We start from the raw sequence: 20,168 nt of genomic DNA on the forward strand, positions 1-20,168 counted from the left end.
CTTTTGAAGGTTCATGGTCCTTGTACTTGTTCCTGAAACCTTGGTCTCGCTTTGCAAGCTGCGAGGTTCTTGGTTTTGCTCTTAAAGGTGCAAGGTCCTTGGTATCATTCCTCAAGCTTGGGTGGACAGTGACCACTTGAAAACTCATGGCCCTTGATTTCTCTCCTGAAGACCTGTGGTCTTTTGTCTCTCCTCTAAACCTTGCGATCCATGGTCTAGCCACTGAATCTTCTTGTTTTTTAGTCTTTCTACTAAAGCCTGGTTTTCAGTGGTTTCACTCCTAATGCGCTGTGGTCCTGGGTTTCATGCCTAAAGTGTTGTGGTCTTTAGTCTTGCCACTGAATCTTCACGTTTCTCAGTCATTCTACTGAATCCTGGTTTTTCATGGTCTCACCCCTAAAGCTTTGTAACCCTTAGACTGATTCTCATGCCTTTTAATATAGGGAAGCTTGGTTTCCTTTGGTTTAGCGCCCAAGTTCCCGTGATCCTTGGTCTTACCTCTGACCCCTTGTTGCCCCCTCGGTTTAACTCCTGAAGCCTTCTCGAGCCGTGTGCCACTTGTTCTTAGTACTGAAGTCTTGTACTGTTTTTCTCACCTTGGATTAATCTAAATTTCTCCCCTACAATTAAATAGGCAGATGTCATGTTGAAAAATTATCAAGATCTTGGATTGTTGATTAGAGGAATTATTGCCTTTATTTTCTAGATATGTTCTGCTTTCTGATTGGTTTCAACCAGCGATAGAGAAAGAACTAGGCCACATGTGTGTGTGACAGCTGGGCTGTAGCTTTAGTGTTTAACTTGGACATTACTCTGTTTCATTGATTCAGCATTTTAGGGGCAGGTGTCCATTGTTTTGTAATAGACATATGAATTAGATGGACAATTATCAACTTCTTATTTAAAACTTTTCTGTCACAGAATTTAAAGGTTCGAACGATCTCGCTACACTACATAAATACCAGCGGTTGTTGTTTAGTATATTAACGTCGTATAGAAAACAAAAGAATACCCTAGTCTGGCATTTGTAATACAAAGAAAAGAATGGCTGGGTTCACTTTGCATCCCATATGTACTTTTAATTTGTGCTTAATAATGTGTTCAGAATTGTGGGTAATAAAACATCACAGTTTAATTCCTAAATCTGATTGGTCAAGAGGTCTTGGTTAATTTCCTGTAACAGAATTTTTAACAGTAATGTGACCCTCAGGGTGAATCAGGTTTATATTGATACTCTTACTAATATGTTGTGTTCTCTGCATACTTTTTACCCACACAGATTTTCAAAATTGCGTAATTGTTGATTTGGTGAAGTGATTTGATGCTCATTTTCCACTTATGGAAAGAGTCTCCAGTGTCAGGGCTTTGTTACAGTAAAGGTGTTTTTGCTGACAGGGTGAAGATTTCAGGCCAAGGGTTACTTTAGGTACAGTTTTTCCCCCCTTACTAACTTAAAGAACCTTGATTCACAGGTATTCCACAACAGTACACATATCTTTTAGCTTATAAAACATATGACTTGTCATTTATAATGAAATTGTTATCGTCGGCAAATTCCTGTGGTAGAAGAGGCGTAAATCTATTTGGAATTGGCCACACCACATTGTTGATTATTTCTCTATTAACAATAGTCTCATAATAGTCTCATTTCATACATAACCGGTTATAGCACATGCATTATATTTGCATTCGCTGCGCAGTATTTTTTTCTGTTCTTAAGTAGTTTAAAAAAAAATGGAAATCATTTTAATAAAGAGTGTGTGTTACACTTGCTGCAGAATGTTTGTCGAAATAAGTTATGTTTTCGCTTCATTTATCCTATTTTTACATTTTAAGTTTGCCCAAATGTTTGAAAATCCTAGCCATGTTTGTGAATGCACATAGAAACCTGTGAGCGATTGTCAAAAAAAGTGCGCAGTGTGATAGAATTAATATCAAAATGTAATGAAATAAAAAATAATACATTTTAAATGTGTAGGTAGAAGGAAAAAAACTACAGAGGACGCTGTTATTTTTCGTGCGTGTTCGGGGCCTTCATGTTGCTGAAATGCTTAGTCACATTGGCGAGGTCGATAGAGAGCAGGTTGTGTTGCCGGTTGTTGTTGCACAATGGAATGTGCTGACTGCAGTCAGCTGTGAGGCCTTTGTGGGTCTTGTGTAGAGCCGGGGTTCTCTCTCGTTTTCTCTCTCTCTCTCTCTGTATGAAGTCTTTTCTCAGTCATTCCAGTGTAGGAACTGGTAAGTACTTGCTGAGAGCACGATAACTGGTTAACCTTTCAACCTTCTGTGCTTCACCATGTTATCAAAGTGAGTTTTTTATACAAAACTTTTGCTTTAAGGTTTTTTGTTTGCTGGCTTTCACTTTTCTTGAACTCTTTAAACAGAATTCTAAGCTTCTGAAATCATTCCTACCCTTCTTTTGACTGGGGCAGATCTTATTTCAAGAGCAACGTCTCTTTCTACTCTCAGCCTATGAATGTAAACGGGACACATTGGGTGTTGCGCTTGTTTTCTCCAGTAACGATAACGAGCAAGTTTAGCCCCTCGAAAGCCGGTAACGTTCACAGGCTTTGTCCTATTATGCACGTGAAAAACTTAACACGGCAAATCCTTTCAGGGCTTTCCCGATCACATGACCGTTCACATGGGCAGGAACCTGTCAGTTCATGCAAACACAGTGCTGTAAAATCACGACTTCGTTCTCGAAGACGCTGACCTTCGAACCTTCGATGTTCTCTTAGCCATTTAAACTTTGCCCTCACCGCATTAGAATCTGTAAACCAACTTCACGCTGCTTCAGTGGTCATGGTTCAGCGGGTTTTGGAGATTTTTGACATTTGGATTGTTTATGGAAACCATATGATCCGAGGTGCATTAATTAAAGGTAAGTTTCTGTAATATTTACAGTATTTCACAAAAGTGAGTACACTTTTACACCCTCACATTTCAGCAACTATTTAATGTGTATCTTCTTAAGAAACAATAATATAGAAATAAAACTTATATATATGTTATATATGATATATTTTAGAGTATTCAATGGGCAGCTTTTATAGATATACTGTCCTCTGAGAATAACTCAACATACAGCCAAAAGAGCTGGCATCAAAAGTTAGTACACCCTACGTGAACATGTCAAAACTGTGTCTAAAGTGTTAATATTTAGTGTGAGCACCATTGTTATCCTGCACTGCCTTAATCCTCCTGGATATGGAATTCACCAGAGCTGCACAGGTTCTTGATGGGATCTTCTTCCACTCCTCCATAATGACATCACGGAGCTGCTGGATGTTAGACACATGGGGTCGTTATTATGTTGGAAAACAGCTATTCGGTCCAGTTTGTAACGGGAGGCCATCATGTTCTGCTTCAGGATTGTTACAGTACATGTTGGAATCCATGTACAATGTCCAAGACACAATTTTCTTTGTACTCCTTACCAGGGCATCGTCACACATGCTGGAGCCAAACAAGTTTATCCTAGTCTCATTAGACCAGGGTAATTCATGCTCTTGAACAGGCTTCAGAAGATGCTTCCTTCTGGGAGGATGACCTGCAAAACGACTTGTTGCAGTGTTTCGCATAAAGTCTGAGCACTGACAAACAGACCGTCCGCTTCTGCAACCTTTAAAGCAATGCTGCAGCACTCATGCGTCTGTTTTTTGAAGCATCTTCTGCACCTGATGCACAGCACGAGAACTCGACTTCTTTAATCGACCTTTGCGAGTCCTGTTCCGAGTGGAACCCGTCTTGAAAATGACCCTGGCCACTGATCGGTAACTCAATTTCAGGGTGTTACTGACCTTTTTATAGACTAGGCCATCTCTGTGGAGAGCAACCATTCTTATTTTGAAATCCTCAGAGTCTTTACCATCAGGTGCCTTGTTGAACATTCAGTGGTCATTATGAGAGAATTGTACAAAAAGCATCAAATCAGATGTTTTGCCTTTTATAACTATATAAAACTCTAATTCAAGGTATTTATGTAAAAACATTTACTTTACAAAATGCAAAGGCCACATATTTAGTTTATCTTTCATTTCGAAGCTTATAGTTGCTGCTTGTTGAAGAGTGAATGGGAGATTTCTCCTTTGAACAAATTCACCCATGCTGGGTTATTTCTTTCTGTAAAAACAAATTTGAGTATGCAAGTATCAATTTGTGTAAATCAAAATTGTATTGTTTTTAATGACAACCATGTCCATTTCGTTCAGTTGTGAAGTGTTAAACATTTAGAATATATGATCAATTTAATTTTGTATATTAATAAAATGATATATTAGTGTTTGTTCTCATCGTTTTAATTGAATCATCACTGTGTTGCAATCAAGGTGATTGAGCAACCTGACGCTCGGGAGTCACGCCAGAATATATCTATGACCGTCCCGAAGTTAGCAAATAAACAGTTTACACAAGAGCACTTCATTTAAACTATACCATTTTCACATGATAATGTGGATTATACAGTTTTGCTCCCATGCCTTGGATGACTTGGGATGCACATTTTCTGCTGCCAGTTGACCTGTACTTGACTTGTATGGCTGCTGTGTTATCTTGCCGTCACGCTAACCTGTAACTTGAGCAGCCCAACTAATCGATAACAGCATTCGTTGACAACTAATTTAATTATCGATTATTATCGATTTAATCAATTAGTTGTTGCAGCCCTGCAAGATACACACATTTGTATGGTCTTGTCAAGCAGAGGCTTTACATGGTTAAGCGACGTACAGCTGTTATCACGTAGGGTGTACTCAATTTTGCCAGCTATTTTTACAACAATGGCTGTATATTTAATTATTATTGGAGGACGGTAAATCTGTACTGGTATACAAGCTGCACGTTGACTACCGTACTCTAAAATATATCCAAGTTTCATTTCTTAAGTATTGTCCCTTGAGAAGATATACTAAAGTGGTCGCTGAAATGTGAGGGGTCTACTCACTTTTGTGAGATACTGTTTGTGTGTGTGTGTGTGTGTGTGTGTGTGTGTGTGTGTGTATATATAAATGTATATGTATGTTTATACACATAATACATATGACACATTTATATATGGATAGTATTACTATGATTATTTATTATGTATGTTATTAAAACATTTGGTGGTATTTTTGGCTATGTGCCAGGCTCTTTTCAGATTTACCTCACAATGTCTTCCGATCGGTCAAAAATACAGGTCCTTTGGAGACAGCTGGCCTTGTTGTGAGAGAACACATTCCGGCAGCCTCGTCCCAGTAACAGTATTGCGTTCGAATAAAAGCTATAACTATAACTTTGTAACTAAAAGGCACACGTCTATTAAGACGACAGTGCCAGCAAACATTAAGCAAATATGCCACAACGAGATTATTATAAAGTGTAGTGCATCCTCAGTGTTACAGTTTCACCATAGACTCCAGTTGCAGCCCTAATGTGCTTTATTGAGTTGTAACTGAATTATGGTGAACAGGCCTAATTAGGAGAAAGCAGGGAAATGACGACCTTCTTGTCCGCCTTCATTAGCTGCGATGGATGTGAGATGTGTGTGTGTGTGTGTGTGTGTGTGTGTGTGTGTGTGTTAGAGTGCCTGTTGCCGTTTGCATGCCTTGCCTGTGCAGAGATTTTTTGCTAATGGCTCAGATTACACTGGGAGCAAAGGGCATGGAGGAAGGCAGGCCTGCTACATTACATTGCTGCTCACATTCAGCTGTAATATAGTTTTGTACACTCCAGTGGATCTCTGAAGCCATACAAGGTTTTATCGGTCATCGATGACTAAAGGATTTAAAGATATTCAGCGACCAGATTTATAGTATATGCAGGTAAGGCGATAGGGGACTGCCATGAGAGTGCTACTTTCTCGCTTTCTAACCTTTTTTTTTTTTTTAAATATAAAAAACAGTATGTGCTGTAAAACCACTGGAATCGAGAATAGTTCTGGTTCTACAATCAGATTGGTTGACAAGTTTTCAAGCTGTTTTAAGATCCTTGAAGAACACACCTGTGACTGTATAACAAGAATTGAATAGTGAATCAGTGCACCAGTATTGAAGGCAATAGAAATGTTGACTTAAATAATTGTTCTGCCCATAGCCTACCCTAATCTTTGGAGTTTAAGTTTTATACAAATACCATTCTTGCATTTGAATCTTTATTAGCTTGCTAGCTAGCAAAAGTGCTTTGAATTTATTTCTGGGAATCTGAAAGTATTAAATAGTTATCTGTCACTGACATTAGGATATTTTCTTTTTTAATTAATTATTATTATTATTATTAATATTATTATTATTATTATTATTATTATTATTAACTTTTTTTCAGATTAAAGGAAGGGTAAGGGCTAACATGTAGTTCTGTATACACACATTCTGAGCAAAGCGCTAACATTGTTCATTTGGAAACATAAGCTCACAGAGGGGCCACAAATGACTAGTGTGGATGTGATTGACAAGGTTGTATTTTTTTCTTCTTCTAGGAAGTCTTAAATGTTCAGTGTAAAATCGTTGTCTTGTTAGAGACAGTTCTAGGTAGAACCATTTAAGGAAGCTGGTAACCTTTGTACATCTTTTTTCAAATTTTTTTGCCCATTAGTCCTGCCAAGCATTTTTTCCTCCACCCCTGAGACACCTCAATTAGTTATGTGCCAATGTCATGTTGCTTCTGGATGTACAGTATTAATATGGATGCTTGTGAATATTTGATTTCATTTTGCTTAACATCGCAATCATATGAAAGCCAGCGTAATGTCAATTGTCAAAGAATTTTAATCAGTTTGCATTACTACCTTTATTCTTAGACCTAAAGTATGTAAGGTTCACTTCAAACAATAAATTTTTTTTGGATAGGTCCAGCTGCTCTGGGCTTTCTGCCTACAACTTTAGTGGGTCATGATGCTTTTTAAAGTGCAGTCGATTGGTTTGTGGTCGAACCATAGCGCAAGTTTGGCAGCAGGCCAGGATTGTGATATTCAAGGAAGGTCCGAGCTGTCTTAGAAAATGATGCTGAGGCAGGTGAAGCTGAGGTGGATCACGAGTTGAACTTAAGGTTTATCCCCCATTAGGTTGGCATTACTACTCTTTCACTCCATAAAAAATAGGGTGAACGTAAGGCTGCACACTTATGAGGTCAAGCCAGGTCCAAGCGCTTATACACACTTACAGATCTCTATAAAACAAGCACTCAAACCCCAAGTTGGAATGGCCTTCAGATTTCCCTTCCACTACATCTTCTAAGCAGCAATGGTTACAGGTCTGCACAAGAGAATGGGAGGTTGTTCAAATCTCAGCCATTAAGGATGCCACCAGAAAATGTGTCCTTTGTTAGCTCATTGTAAAGCCCATAAAAAGCTACTGTATCTGTACTTTTTCAGTAAAAACTGTGATACATAGTAAACTTCAAAAGGCAAATTGCAAGAAAGACAGCTGAGGATAGTAGCTTTAGCAATTAGACAAGTAGCTTTAGCAACACGCTACGTAGCTAAGGTTAGTCATAACTATAATGTTAATAATTACATTCTCAAAAAAGTGATTCGTTTGGCCAAGATTGTAGATTTAACAAAGTACAATGTCTATATATTACCTGGTCTAAGGCTTATACCTTAAAAAAAAGAATTACTATGTATGCCACACTGTTTGCAGTTGGAACGTCAACAAGTTGACAAGTTGAAATTTCATGTTGACGGGACATTTTCTTTGTATTTTTTTACCGGTTTGAGGTGGGGAATTACAAAATGCATCCTCACCTCAAATGTAGCGTAACTAGCTTACTAATCAAACTGTTGAAATCTTTAGCTTTCTATCTTGAATGAAGTTCTTAAGGAACTAATTATAAATAGCTTCAGACAGTTCTGAAGATTCTCAAACGCATAGTCACTAGGGCATCAATTATTCAGCAAAACTACCAACTTCACACCTTAGACACAAACAGTTATATAAGTCATGACTCGTAAGTCGAATTTCAATCAGTAAATCAAAACTGATCATGTGACCTTATGCTTTGCCAGCTCCACATAGTGCTAGCATTGCATTTGAGCGTAAATTGATTTTAATAACAAAATATAGTAGATAAGTAACAATAGCTAAAGTTAACATCTACATAATCACAACGTTTTATTGTGAGCTTGTGAACTACTCTCACCAGATTAGCTAAAATTGTGGTTTCTTCTTTTGCCTCTGGTAATGTGGCTTGAAAAAAAGTTGAGAAACATGAGGCAAATGATCTCATTAATGGTGTGTTTCAGGCTTGGTACTGTCTAAATAAAACAAACTTCTTGCAACTTTTGAAAGATTCATTAATTTAATATTCAATTAATTTAAGAAAATTAAACAGAAGGACTAACTGCTGATCTCTGCCATAATCAAAATGTGTAAAATGCTTTAACATTTCATCGTACCCACCTTGATCTTGCCATGGAAATAGATACCACTGCTGGCATGGCACTAACTAACAATAAACAAACAACTTTTGAAGGACTTTTTTTTATATCATACTTATTTGTAGTGCGTAACAAGAAGTCTACTCTACTTCTAACTGCCAGTAATATGTGCTTGGTCGTCCTGGCCCAGTATTTTCTCTTTATTTTTGTTTCTGATGTCATAATTCAGTAAATGGCCTGAAGATACACTGTGAAATTATGGTTTATTTTAGAAAACCAGCGGCCAAAGCGCTACTTTCGGATAATGACGGTGTTTAACAGCTGGATGCTGTGATGTAATTGTAATGCAATTTCACGGTCGTGTTGTGCACCAGCAGGGTGATGACACGCACTCTCACATGAGTGTAATACACCCAGCTTTCCCCTGACTAAACTCGTTCCTTCTGTCTGTCTCGTCTCATTACGTGAGCTTTAGGAGAATAAGCAGCACTCCTAATCCGCTAATGTCTGTGTGGGCCAATTATCCTTTACACGAAATATATTGCGATAGTCAGGTCAAAAGATGTTGTGTCGTCAATAACTGTCATTCCTTGTTTCCGTACAAGAGGTAAAGTTTGTGAGGAAGACTAAAACTGTGAGAGGAATGTGTTTATGCAAGTGGGTTAGCTCGCTGACTCAAAGGCAGCAAAAGGTTTTCTTGTTGCTAATGTAACACCATCTCACAGGCAGTGTGTGAAACATGCTGGCTAATGCTAGTTAGATTGCTGGCTGTTAGCCTTCTCAAGAAACTCATTTTAAATAGCCTAGTTGTGCTTGTAGTCAGGCCAAATCCCGAATGAGGCTCATTGACAGTCAAACCGCTGTTCAATGAGAGCAGCTACAGTTAAACAAACCATTTAACCAATATTATTTAACCAACCTAATGCTCACACACATGGAGTAAGGAAACGTTTCCCCTCACAGCTTTTAGCCCTGTGATGTGTAAAGATTAAATACAAACACTTGAATGGGCTGAAAAAGACTAAGCTCTCTGCGTGTTTGTCCTTTATGGATGTGGCATGAAGCCAAACTGTCGATTTGGACTTGAGCAAAGAGCGAAAATGACGAGTGGTATAAGGAAGAGAAGGAAAAAAAAGTGTCACTTGCAGAAAATCTGCTTCTGCACTGAAGTGAAACTAAATACTAGTGTGAGAGAGAGGGTGTGTGTGTGTGTGTGTGTGTGAGAATTGTATCCTGAGTCAAAAGGAAGTGTGATTGTGAGTGTATAAGTATGTTCACAACTATCTATCTATCTATCTATCTATCTGTCTGTCTGTCTGTCTGTCTGTCTGTCTGTCTCTCTGTCTCTCTGTCTGTCTGTACAATAGGTGGATGCACATCTAAAAAAAAAAAAAAAAGTTTTTAAGCCTTGTGTAATAATTTGCCACTGTCAGCAGTTTTAAACACACACACACACACACACACACACACACACACACACACACACACACACACACACTATTAAAGCTAGTGATAAGTGTTTTCCCTTAGCATTAACTAGGCCAGGTGACCCACCCAGTAATAATCACATGCTGCCTGTCATACAGAAAGAAAATAAGATTGTTTCGACCAGCATTGCCTCCAGCTGTGCGTTTTAGCGTCTGGCTAATCTCAGTGTCAGACACTCCCACCGATTGCTGATATCTCTTACGCTCTTCAGGTTGCAGTCTGATTGGATTTTCGCGTTTCTGTGCACCGGTCTGTAACGGGAGAGCAAGCATTTGAAATTCACAACATCATGACTTTTAAAGGTTGTCAGTCACATGACCTCTTCCTGTAAAAATTGGCAGGGTTTTTTGCCCACATTTGTGACAGAAAAGTAGACTAGAAGTCTTACAATCGCAACACTGGCGGCTTTTAGTTTGTTAACGGCAGTCCAACAAAATAGACCCAGTTTTCAGTTCACCCAGCATGCAGCTGTGAGGGACAACCAGAGAGGGAACAAAAAAATCAGTATTCAGTGGGTTTCAGTTTTAGGAATTTCTGTATATTATGCAAATGTGGTGCTTGTCCAAGCTGACACATTATGCTTAATGGTTTATAGCATAGTTGAATCTTTATCATATAAAAACTATATAATTGTTCACTTTTCCTTTTGGTCTGAACACTTTTTGTAGTTATTTGACAGTTTTGTAAATTCTATATATATACGTGCTGTTCCATTCATAAAACCTGTTTATTACTTACAAGCTACCACTTAGTCTTGCTACTGGACAAACAGTTTACACAATGCCCTGAATGAGAACTACATGTGAACATTATTTAACAGTATTTAAACAGTATTTAAACGTGTAAACAGACCTTAATGTGTCTTCTGACAATCATGTCTATTAGTCCTGTGTATAAGTGTTTACCAATTTAAATAAAAATATATTGGTGTGTTCAAACTGTAGATGACATCACACAGCTAATTACAAGTTCAGGCAAGACAAACGCAGATATCAAAATGGCTGACAGGTCAAAAGGACAAAGGACTGCTAAGAAGGTCCAAGTAGTCTTACAGTAGCTGATTGAATGTATCTACATACAAACACGTACAATCAAATCTGCAAGAAAGATGTTTGCGATGAGACAGCAAGTTCACATCTGTATGCTGCGCTTTTCATATGGAAGCAGTTAACGAGCTGAATATATTATAGGTTGGGACACGAGCAGTGTGTTTAGCCTGAGGTTAGCTATTATCCAACTGTACTGCAGAGAAGTGAACACCTGCTCGTTGAGAAAAGGAAGGATTTCTGACAGACGTCTTTCACACATTCATTAACACGTTATTTGCCTACATTTCATGAAAGTGCCCAAACCAGTAAAAGTTATTTGGCTTCTAACATGGCTTGTAAAAAAAAATTTAACAGATGCTAATATTAGGAAAGAACATTCTCCACAGTTTGCTGCTTAGGTTTGATTTTGGACGAGAATTTTTCTTCATTCATGTTTAAGCATTACAGTTCAACGGTTGTCAATAAAGGATCTGTTAAGACATCCTCATACTTTTTTTGATTGCCAGGATGTGTAAACAAGAGAACAAACAGTGCAGCTACTGACTGATGGGTAACACAAAGTTTTTGTAATTGCTTTGCATCCTTGTAATCAAATCTATGAAAATAGCTTTGTTGTTCGCAACCAACTAAATGGAAGTGTTCATATCTGTGTGCTGTTATTGATTAATGCTATTTTGCAGTATATATGACCTTGTAGTTTGATTAAACAAGTGTAATGTAAGGAAAATCGTCCATACTGATTTAATTAATCCTTTCCATTAACCATGTTAGCACTTTTTTTTTTTTTTTTTACTTGAAAGTGAAATTGACAATTGGAATTATATGTCATGAACCAACACTAACGTTCCCTATAATACTGAAGTAGGAAAAACTATCAATCGTGTTCATATATCAATATTGACAAATATATCAAATAGCAATTATTTCCAAATAGAATAACCTACAAATAGTAATGTTATAATTATGCATCTCCATTGGTGTGAAACTACTACTACTCTGTTGCAGATGTTGTGTAATTAGTGGAAGGAAGTCTATTTGTGTGCAACTAAAGTGTCCTGTGTTCTCAGTGTTAACTACAACAGTTTCCAGTAAGACCTGAAGTTGCGTAAACAAACATGGAAAAAAAACTATCAGAACAAATCTGGAACAAAGTTCTGGCAAGGTATCAATCAGAGTTTTGTTCAAAAAAACGATCCCAAATGTAAAATATTGGAGGGGGTACCATTATTAAAACATTAGAGGCTAAAGAGGACGTTAATTAACTAAGCCAAAAGACATGTTTATATATATTGCATTTGTATGGATGACCATTTTTATGAAAAAATATAAATGAATTAATATAAAAGAAGCGAAATTAAAACTTTCATCACACCACGCATTTATTCACAACGTCCTTTCTTTACTCAGCTATTAAAACAATAACTGAATACATTTTTATTCATTAAACATTTGGTTACTGATGCGCCAAGGGTTAAAACAAGCACCAAAATCCTCCATGATGCACACATCCGGCAATTAAAACCGTCCGTGTGGTAACATAGCAAAAGTTACGTCTGGTGTCCTGATGATTTACGTAATTTGGACCACCATAATTACTTTAAAACCTTTACAAGAAAATTGTGTCTTCATGCTCTATGTTGAGTTTGGTTTCACCAATAATAAACATACATTTGCATAAAGCATCCGTATTTGTCCATGCCCATGTTGATGTTTTGTGTGTGTGTGTGTGTGTGTGTGTGTGTGTGTGTGTGTGTGTGTGTGTGTGTGTGTGTGTGTGAGTAAATGGAAGGATATTCCTGACAATATTCAAAAAGTAAATTGTATTTCCATATGTGGGTGAATAAACTGTGACATGATCCAAACGCAATTGCAAATCTTGCATTACCGTTTGCGTTTTGCGATTTCCTTTGCGATACCATTCGAGTTTTCACAGCCTATATACGTGACACAGAGAAAATGAAAAAGCAGACGTGGTAATTAATATTGTTATTTAAATATGACGGTCATAACTTGTAAGACACTGAAAATACAACGCAGCTTTGAAAGGATATGAAATCACACAGGAATATATAGAATATTTTAACACAGACAATGTTATATCCGGTTGCCATTCATGCTACCATGCAGTATTACATGCTGAAAGTTTTTGAGACGGCAGCCTTTTTTTAGGTCCAGTTTGTAACACTACAAACTGTGGTAAAAGTTATATTTGTTCAAGCCACACTTCTCACCATTGCTAATACAAAGCACATTTTTATTACACATTATTCCCTGCACTGAGGTGATTTAGGCAAATATCGCTGAGCTCAGTGCTGAGTGGTGCATATAATCTTTATTTATTTGTTTGCTCTTTATTAGATTAGATTTAGCTCCAGCATAAATCTCAAAAATCACGTCTGGCACTAATTGTATTTTGACTGCTTGAGTGAATTTGGGGTAAAATTGTAAAATCGTGTTTGTTTCGAATTCACTGAGAAAGCTTCAGAATGAAGAAACTTGTAGTTATTTTAATGCAACTCCATTAAATTGTCTCACACTGTTTTAGATCTTTATACAGCACCACAAAGAAATGTTACAGTTCAATTACATTTTATTTGTATTGCACTTTTTACAGTGGACATTGTCTCAAAGCAGCTTAAACAGATAAAGTATATAAAAGGTGTATAAAAGTATATATAAGGTGTTAAAAAATGTGTAAGTGGCGACTTTGAAAAGGAAAAACTCCCTGAGATGGTATGAGGAAGAAACCTTGAGAGGAACCAGACTCAAAAGTGAACCCATCCTCATCTGTCTTGCACCGAATGTCCATTCATCGTAATTACATTGTTGAGGTGTAGTAATAGGTATATAAATGCAGATCTATTCATGCAAACTGTCCTGAGCGACTGTAGTAGACTGTTGATATTAATTACAGTCCGAATCATTCCTCTTCTTGAGTTCTTGAGTTGCTCAGCAGCTTCATGGATTTTTAGGCTGTAGATGTGGAACCATCCCCAGCTGCACAGAGTGGATGGGTTTCATGGTTTAGCTTGCAAAGGGGATAGAAGTTCTCACCCTCCTAAAATGTGTTGCCTAATTCAGTGGCCTCCTCCATGATAACATTATTGTATCTGTTAAATGTTGCAGCAATCTCCAGTTTATCTTCACATGCCTACAGACTTGTTGATAGTGGAGAATTTAGAGCTTTGTGTCCTCTTGGCTTGGTGCTTTCAGAGTAATAGAAGTCATCACATTCACGATCCTACTACAGCTTCACTGCTTCTGCTTTTTTTTTTTTTCCTGCAACTAATTTTGGAACCAGAGAGAGATATGATTTAAACCTCCTTTTTTGCTAATTACTTTCAGAACGTAATTAAAAAGGCGTACTTCATGTTACCATCTAATAAGCCAGAGCAGACTCCCTAGTGGCCCGAACAGGCCCTGAAGACGTGCAGGACACGATTAAATCCGTTACCAGCTTCGGCGTGATTATCAGCGCGATTATTATCCCCCCCTTGTTCCTCTGCAAATGCCCCCCCCCCCCCCCCCCCAATTAATGACGAACTCGTTCCTTCTCATAATTGTTTTGGGATGAGTGTGTGCTCTGAGAGGAGTAGGTTTTAAAGTCAGCTTACACATTATTGACAGCCTTCACTTAATTTTTGTGTGGTTTTTATTCAATTTTATTGTAATTAAGATACTACATTATTAAAAGGGTGTATATAATCATCATATTTCAGTTATATGAACTGAATATTATTCAGTCTATTAAGCGTTACATTTACATTTCGCTTTATACAGTTTGTGAATTTATTTCCAAAAAATTATCATATATATATTGTAATGCATAATGCATAAAAGACTGTATACTGCAGCTGTCAAGTCTTCAGCTGATCGTATTTTTCAGTCGGAGATCAGCACTAGTTGCATTTTTTTTTTTTTTTCTTGGAGGGTGCGTAAATGGGGTTTTATAAAGTTTGAGTATTTTTGGGTTATTAGTTGTTGTGTAAAGGAGCTGCTGTTCATGAAGGACCATAAATTGTTTTTTTTTTGTTTTTAATCATGCCAAATCTTGTCACATCCTATTCTATAAAATAATGGTATAGATATTCTGAAAAGACTTGGGATCTATATATAGACTTGGAATATATATTTTGTGTTGTGATGTAAAATCTTTTCACCACTAAAACACACTTTTCTGTATCCCTTCCCCCTTTATCTTGAGCATTCCGCTCTCGAGCCGATGACATAAACCAGTAGCTGATCTATATAATTGCGGTGAGCCCTCTGACTTCAGGTGCTTCCTGATGGATGAAGTCCAGATTCTCTCTTTTTTCCTCTGTTGCCCTTCAGAGAGGCAGCGCGTTCCTGACTCCAGATCAGTGCCGAAGCAGCTTGGCATCTTTAAATAGCTTAAACTGCACTCAGTCTGACTGGTCTGGGAAATCTCAGCTGTCTCGCTGACACACACACACTGATATCACACAGCTCCCAGGAGGCTAACATCACCGAGCCGCCTGGGGTCTAAATATCGCTTTTACAGATATATCAAGTCAATATGGCATGAATATATCATGATGCTTAGTGTATAGAAAGATAATTAGCTGAAGACAGCGCACTACATTCTGTGTATTGTTTGTTTTGTTTTTTTAATCACATTACATCATTCATATTACAATATATCGTTCAAAGATCATGTCTGTTTAAAAATATGAAGTTTAGTGCCAGTTTCATCATGGTTTATATAAACAGAAAGGGCACATGTTCAACTCGTTTGAAAATCAGTCGAAATAAGGGTTATTAGAGGGTAATTGTCCTGTGTAGTCTTTTGAATAGGACCGATTTTATCCCTGCTTTAAAACACGGCCTACTAAGGCAGCTTTGTCGCAAATGGGAAAAAAAAGGTTGAGAAAACTGCCTGTCAAACGTAAGACCTTTTAAGATGTTTAAAATGTTTCAACCGCATGGAAAAGGATTTTGGGAATGTCTAACCCCATTGCAGTGCAGTCTATACTGTATTTGTTTGATTTGTAATCTCATCTCGCTAACTAAGAAGCTAGCCACATATTTAGCCCTTTAGCTTCATCTACTCGATTGGCTAATCAACACTTGGACATGGTTATAAAATATCAAATAATGCAAATGTTTAAACCTTCCTTATATAATGCCTGTTTTTTTTTTTTTTAACCAGTGATTGAAGCTGACGATGCCTATTGATTTCCTCCGCTGCAGGAATGGCCTGAGTGTGTGTGAGGACTGAAACTGAGGTGAGCCTAAACACACACAGGCTGTTGTGTGGTTTTAACAGTATGCCATGATATTGGGAAATGATTATTATCTTGTTAATGTTTCGCTTCATGGGTCTGGTAACTGAGACTGTCTTTTTGGCAAACTGGTCCAATGCTCGGTATTGAAGCAGTGTGCCGTGGAGGTATTAATGTTTGCACCATTGGCAGCCATCTTGGTTTAAAGCTAGCAAGGTTGTTTAACAGGAAATCAATACTGAATGATAAAAAAAAAATCAGTAAGTCATGTGTCAAATAAATTTGGCCTGTCATAGACGACTAGCTAAAAGATTACTGGCTGTGTTGCACCAGGTTTTTGTGTTTTTTTGCATCTAAGCGAGGGTAATTAAATAACTAGCTAGCTAGTTAGTTAACCATTGTCATGTCCTTAAAGTTGTAGTATTTTCAACATTGCACCTTAAATACTGGAGACATCCAAACGAAGAACATGTATGGAATGATGTAGTAAACCAAAGTGTATTAGAATGTTTTATATTGTCCAAAGTAGGTACATTAAGCTTTGATGACGCTTTTTCTGAAGCTTCTCTCAGCACATTCATGAGGTAGTGACCTGGAATGGTTTCCAGTTTACCGGTGTGCCTTGTCAAGAGTTTATTTGTGACATTTTCTTGCCTCCTTAATGAACGTTTTAAACCATCACTTGTCTTACATACAATGATAGATAGATAGATAGATAGATAGATAGATAGATAGATAGATAGATAGATAGATAGATAGATAGATAGATAGATAGATAGATAGATAAGGTAATTCAGTGTAATTCAGATTGCTCTATCAGGTAGCTATACTCCCCACGCCACACCTACTTTAAGAATTGTAGCTGATTTAGGCTGTAAGAATGGGGTGTATTTTTAAAACCCAGTTGGGTAAAATGATTCCGTGTTAACATAAGTGATGAATGAAAGTGAGAGCTGGTGCGGTTTCTGCGGAGATGTGACGCCGTTTCCTGTCAAACCAGGCTCGTGCAGCGAAAGAGGAACTCTTTTCTTGTTTATATCTCGCCGTTCACGCTCGCATTGTATTTGCGGTTTTAATCTCTTGCCTTCTATCAGTTAGCAACAAGACGCATTTTCCTATCTATGGCCTCCAGGCTCTTGTTTGTTTGGTTGCACTTTTGCCATCGAGGACAGACTGTGTGTGTGTGTGTGTGTGTGTGTGTGTGTGTGTGTGTGTGTGTGTGTTTGTGTGCGCGCGCCACCTGCTCTGCCTTTTTCTGCCTTTGCTCTCATGGGTCACATGACCGAAAGGCCTCTCACAGTGTTGCCAGGTCAGCTGTTTTCTCTCACAACTGGGCTACTTTCAAATGGCTGTTGCGCTTTGACATTTCTTCCATGTTGTCTTGGCTATAAATCGATTTTATTGATTATCTATACCTTTTTATACACTCACACAAATCATTCAGTGAGTCAGTGATTTGATTCTTCAAGTTATACTTCTATTAATGCATTGAGTAGAAATGTAATTATACAAGACTTGGAGAAAGGGCTGTGTATGGATACTTGGTGTTGTTTGTTTTAGTCAAAGTGTTGTACTTCAAAACAGGCGAGTTTTGGTACTGGGCTGTGTTATTTTGGGCCAGTTCTGACCGTCCACATTTTTTTTTTTTGTCCTGAGGATCTGGCAACCCTGGCCTCTTGTTCTGAGCACAGTGTCAGAAGCCGGAGGAATTTTCACGCGCTGGCTGTGCGCTGCATGTGTGAGCTGTAAGTGTGTGTGGGCATGCGATACCCGTTCGTGTGGACATTTCATCCTTTTTGGTTGTCAGAAAATAAAAATACTTTTTTTTTTTTTTTAGCAAAAAAATATCAGCATTTAAAAAAAAAAACTAGGAGCCCAAACTGTTTCTTTTAAGACTAAATTAGATGTGGGTGTAAGCATAGCTGTGCATTTGTGTGTGTATGTGTGTGTGAGAGTGTGACTGTGTTTGATGGGGGAGGAGCGGCTCGAGATGCTCACATGAGATTTGCATGGCCAGTTCATCAGCTGTCATTAGGAGCAGATGACTTAGAGGATAAGCTCCTCTTTAAGCTCCTCGTCTTCATTCTTTTCCTCTCTCTCTTTGTTTCTTCTTGCACACTCATTTTTTCCTCATCCCCTTTCAGATCATTCCCAATGCAACAAAGGCTGTAGGTGTAAAAGTTGTGGTGTGGATAAAAAGGCTGATAAAGTAGGACTGTTAGGAAGTGTGTATTTACTTTCTTCATGGCTGCATACAAAATCTCAGACTTTTACTACTTGTAGTTAAAAGAATAGAATAATAATATATATAAAAAATGGTAGCCTGTGGATTTATTTTTGCTGTAGTGTCTGGATTGGGACACGCCCAGTGCCAAAATGTCACCTACGTCGTTATATATAAATTTCAATATCATTGGCCAGGATTATCTTAATATCCTGGCCAATGAATATGAATGACTAAATAAATGAAATATATTTATGAATATTTTTTTTGTAATTCAACATCCTGAAAAACGTATGAACAATCAAATATTTATACAGTATATGAACTTGAAACTGTTTAAAATGGTAAAATAATGGCAATTTTCTAATGTTGTATGTATTTAATGTAAGTAGTAGGAATAATCTGAAACAGAACAAAACCTGAAGGATTAAAATTGCACCTATTTATAAAGTGGGCTTGGTGGGCGACTCACAGACCCCATGCAGACTTCCAGGTACCCATTAAGCACTATGTTGTAGACCACTCATGTACACATTTCTAATTTCATTTTCCAAACATGCTTTTTTTTCCTCAAATGTAGTTATTATAAAGACATTGAAATTCTGGGCCCGTATGTACTTGACCCTCAAAAGCTCGGCTGTTATAAAAATGAGATCATTTTTATTCTCTTTGGATAAAAGTGTCTGCCAAAGTTTCATAAATGTACATGCTTTCTTTGATATAAAATCCACTGCTGGTGTTGTCCCACTATCTCTACTGGGTGCCATTGCTGCTTTTTATTGTTCCTTGTTCTTTAGCTTTTGTTGTAAGGTTGTTCTTTAAGTTTTCTCTCCCTTCCTTTGTGGTAAATTCAATTCTACACAACTGGAGCCTTTTGTCTACTTTGTTCAGGAAACCCCAAACATGTCTTTTCTAACCAATTCCATTTGGAGGAAGATGGAAAAACACTAATTAGTAACCTAAACCATACTTTTAAAAGGCGTTTTGATTTTCGGAGCAGTTGGTCGTTGTTTCTTCCTGAAGGAAACCGGGTTGGCTATTCACTTTTGTTGGTTGCGTACCCACATGCAGGATAACCCACTATAAACACCACACATGTCAGATGTTTGGCTGCTGATGAATCACACATTTTTTGTTGGACAAACTTGAAAAGCGACATAAGGCATTTTGATGCGAGCTGTATTCATCATCATTAATTTGTTCAAGCGTCAGAAGTGTGAGTCAGCAGCTGACACGAATCATTAGTCGGTTTTTCTTATGAAGGAGTTGCCTACATTAAGTTATTGTGGTTTGTTTTGTCTTCGTGTGTGTCTGAAAACCGAACATCAAAAATCTGCATGTTTAGCTACGTTAGCCTGTAGCTCGAGTACAGCGCTATAGAAGCAAACTTAAGGTACTAAACATGTCATAACAGCTTTGATTGCGTCCCAAACAGAAGACATTTGGTGCCTCGCTATTTAATAAGTCACTGTCTCATAAAGCAGAGATTCAGAGCTGTGCAGATACATGTATGTCAACAGATTGAGACAGGCCTCGAAGCTGCAAATGTCATCAAATCGCCAAGATAATAGCATATGCTATTGAATTACTGATGCTAGTCCCCAAAAATCTACTGTCACAAAGCATTGCTGGGAAAAAGAGAAGGAATATTCTGTGGCTTCATTTCTCAAAGAATGTATTAGTCTGAATTCGTCGGAAATTGGCACACGCACATGAACCCCACACGTAAACTGCAAGAAATGCCCCGAAAATTCACTTCACGATGAATGACAGGCTGTTAATCAAAGTAAATTAAAAATGTTTTTTTT

The 20,168-nt window shown here is 37.7% G+C and overlaps 1 protein-coding gene across 1 annotated transcript in view; it reads left to right on the plus strand.

Annotated features, from left to right (window-relative positions):
* ncoa2 (nuclear receptor coactivator 2) overlaps nucleotides 1-20,168 on the plus strand; it is a 64,424-nt gene that overhangs the window by 1,332 nt on the left and 42,924 nt on the right. Inside the window, exon 2 of the mRNA XM_046877690.1 lies at nucleotides 16,064-16,139. The gene's annotated coding sequence lies outside the window, so the exon portion shown is untranslated. The remainder of the gene's footprint in view (nucleotides 1-16,063; nucleotides 16,140-20,168) is intronic.

The sequence above is a fragment of the Silurus meridionalis genome, chromosome 21, assembly GCF_014805685.1.
Source record: "Silurus meridionalis isolate SWU-2019-XX chromosome 21, ASM1480568v1, whole genome shotgun sequence".
In the NCBI taxonomy this organism is placed as follows: Eukaryota; Metazoa; Chordata; class Actinopteri; order Siluriformes; family Siluridae; genus Silurus; species Silurus meridionalis.